Genomic DNA, 3424 nt, shown 5'->3' with positions numbered 1-3424 from the left:
CTGGAGTCCCTGAAGACTGAAATGGAGCGGACATTGCCTTTGATCGCTTGAGAGAGCCCCTGCCACAAAGCCAGAGCCTCCGCTCTGTTGTTGGATTCCTTGCCTAATCCCCAAGCAAACCTTAACACCTCAGTGCCATCCAGACACAATAGAACTCCGCCTCCTCCTGCGCAACCGGGGTTGCCTTTGGAGGCCCCATCAAAAAACAGGCAATGCTCATTCAGAGCCGACCTCCATTTAATGAACTCTTGCTCCTTCAGCCTGATTTCCCAATTGGAGGGAACGTTGATAGCGATGGAAGCACAATCTTTATGATTTGGGACCAAACCATTCAGCCAGAGTTCCTCTTCTCTGTTCAGGGCTTTCCCAGGATTTTTGGCGGAGTTGGCATCCAGAGTTTCTCCTAAAAGAGCTTTAACCTTGGTGATGACTTTGAGCGGGTTGCAGCTTTCGTTTCTAAAAAGTTTGTTATTCCTTTCCAGCCACAGCTTCCAAAAAACGAATTTGGGGATCCAGAGCCAGCAATTTTTGAGAAGGATATTTTTGGAGAGACCATACGGCGACAGTTTGCTCCAGGACTGGAAAAGGTTTTGGATGTTCCTGGGGAGCTCGAAATTATTAGAATTTAGCATGAGAACCCCCTTCCAGACTTCTGAAGCAAAAGGGCAGGTTAAGAACAAGTGATTAGCTGTTTCTTCCTCTGACTTGCACAGATTACACCAAGATGGTCCTTCCATTCCGTGCCTACGGAGATTATCTCGAGTGAGAATACTATTGTGGGCTAAAGTCCAGCAGAAGAAATCAATTTTGGGAAGAGAGGGGGAATCCCAAATAAAATGCCATTGAGCCGGATTTGGGGGAACATTCGGGATGGCCATAATACTTTTGTATCCTTCAGCAGCAGAATACGAACCTATGACAGATCCCCACCCTCGTTTGTCTTTTGCTGAAGCTTTTACTGGGGCTTTCCCTTGAAGCTTGTCTAAAAGAACAGAGGCTTCACCCTCCAGCCACTGAGGGACCTCTCCCAATTGCCAGCTTTCCTAGAGACCATCCTCCGACCAAGAGGAGATATCCCAGAGGGTGATCAGCTTGCGATCTTGAAGCCATTCTCTGATATTGGAGATTTCTTCCACCTGTTTCAACGGTTGGTCACCTAGAATAGGATCATCCCAAATTCTTATTTTCCTCCCATTACCTGGAATCCAATACAGTTTATGACTAAAATGATCCAAAGCTTTGATGCATAGATTAAAAACAGGAGAACCTTTGGTGGAACGAGGCAGGTGATCCAGGCATCTGAGGCGATTCCCATGGAAATATTTCCTCCATAGGACCTTCTTGCTCCAACTAATTTTTCCAGAGACTATGTCCCAGAGCAGCTTGGTTCCCAAGGCCATATTTTGGGTAGCCAGATCTCGGATTTGTAATCCTCCTTCCATAAATGGTTTTTTAATAGTATCCCATTTAACAAGATGCAACCTTCTTTCATTGTTTTCCCCCCCTTCCCACAGGAAGCGCCTGAGAAGAACTTCCATCTTGTTGATGAAGGTTTTAGGGGCCAGGAGGATAGAGTGCTGATATAACGAAAGGCTTGAGAGGACCGCTTTCATCAAAATGATCTTCCCCGCATTATTCAGCCATGAAGCTCCCCAGGCCTGAATTCTGTTTTTGAACTTGTCTAGCAAGGGCATCCAATGGGCTACTTTGGGAATGGTCCTGAAGATAGGGATCCCCAGGTATTTGAAGGAGTCCCAGGCCCAGGACCCTTCCATATGGAGAATCCTGGCAATATCCGATAATTCCTTGACCGAGCAATTCCAGCCATAGACTGTGCTTTTTGTAAAGTTGATCTTGCTGCCCGAGACTTCTCTGTAGCTGTCCAGCTCCTTCTTGAAGGATTTTGCAGAGTTTATGCTTGCCCCTCCCAACAAAAGCGTATCATCAGCAAATTGGGCATGATTTATGTCTTTGACCTGGTGAACCATTCGGAGTCCAGGAAGGATTTGAGTCTGGAGGTTATGGTCCAGTTGAAAGCTGAGAACTGAGGCTTGAATCGCGTAAAGAAGCGGGGACAAAGGGAAACCTTGTCTGAGGCCCCTAGAGGCTTGGAAGAAATCTGAAGGTCGCCCATTTACTAAAGGTGCAATCCAAGGAGAGGCAATGTAGGCTTTGATCCAGTTAATGATAGCTGGAGAAAAGCCCATTTTTTCCATAACCATAAACAGGAATTCATGCTTTACCCTGTCAAACGCATTTGCCAAGTCAAGCTTAATCACCATACCTTTCTCCTTTCGATGATAGCTTGAATGAACAGCTTCTTGCACCAGCACTATATTGTCAAGAAATTTTCTCCCTTTGATGAAACCACCTTGATTTTCAGGAATTATGGCAGGTAATATTTTTTTGAGGCGGTTGACTATAATTTTGGTTATAAGCTTGTAGCTGGAGTTACACAACGAGACTGGCCTGAATCTGCTGAAATTAGTTGCTCCTTTCTCTTTTGGGATCAAAGCCAGAAATGCTGAGTTGATGCCGCCTCCGATCTTTGCACATGATTGGGATTTCTTAACCATTCTCAGAAGGTCAGATTTGATTATGTCCCAACAGGAAAGATAGAATCTAATAGGGAACCCATCCGGACCCGGAGCTTTGTCTAGTTCCATACTATCCAAGGCATTTCTGAGCTCATTCATGCTGATCAGAGCTGTCAGCTTATCGTTGGTAGGATCTTGGACACAATGAGGGATCAGGTTCATCGGATAGACTTGAGGATCCAAAGGAGGTTCATCCGGGGCTGAGTAAAGATCTTTGAAGTGAGTGTGAGCTGCCCGCTTTATTTCTTCGAAGTCCTTAATCACTACATTTTGGTGTTGAATTTCTTTAACGGATTTGAATTGCTTGCGGGCTTCAGCTTGCTTGTGGAAGAAGCTGGTATTTTTGTCCCCAGCCTTTAACCAGAGAGCTCTGGATTTCTGCCGCCAAAGTTCTTCTTCTTCCCTGCTTGCTTTGTGAAATTCTTTTTGCAGGTCAATTTCCCGCTGAAGAAGGTCTTGTGTGACTTCAGATTTTTCCAAAGACAATTGATGGGTAGCAAGATTGTCCAGGGCCGTCTTTCTGTTGGAGGAGGGAGATTTCAGTGTTCTTGCCCAGTCCTTGAGTCTTCTTTTGAGCCTCCTCAGCTTTTCTTCCCACACATAGAAGGGGGAACCTTGGACTGGTCTGTTCCAGGCTTCTGAAACCATCTCTTGGAACCCCTCTTGCTGGAGCCATAATGAGCTGAACCTGAAAGGGATGGGCCCAAGATTTTCTTCCGTGGAAAGCTCAAGAATAATGGGTTTGTGATCTGAGGTGCTGTTTGGCAGAATTTTGGACGAAGCCATGAGACCACAAGTCAGGAAAGAGGATTGAACCAGAAATCTGT

This window comes from Pinus tabuliformis, chromosome 3_2, assembly GCF_031772625.1.
Source record: "Pinus tabuliformis cultivar Carrire ecotype Pingquan chromosome 3_2, CPIR1, whole genome shotgun sequence".
NCBI classification, from domain to species: domain Eukaryota; kingdom Viridiplantae; phylum Streptophyta; class Pinopsida; order Pinales; family Pinaceae; genus Pinus; species Pinus tabuliformis.
The sequence above is the reverse complement of the archived record's forward strand: the minus strand, read 5'-3'. Positions refer to the sequence as shown.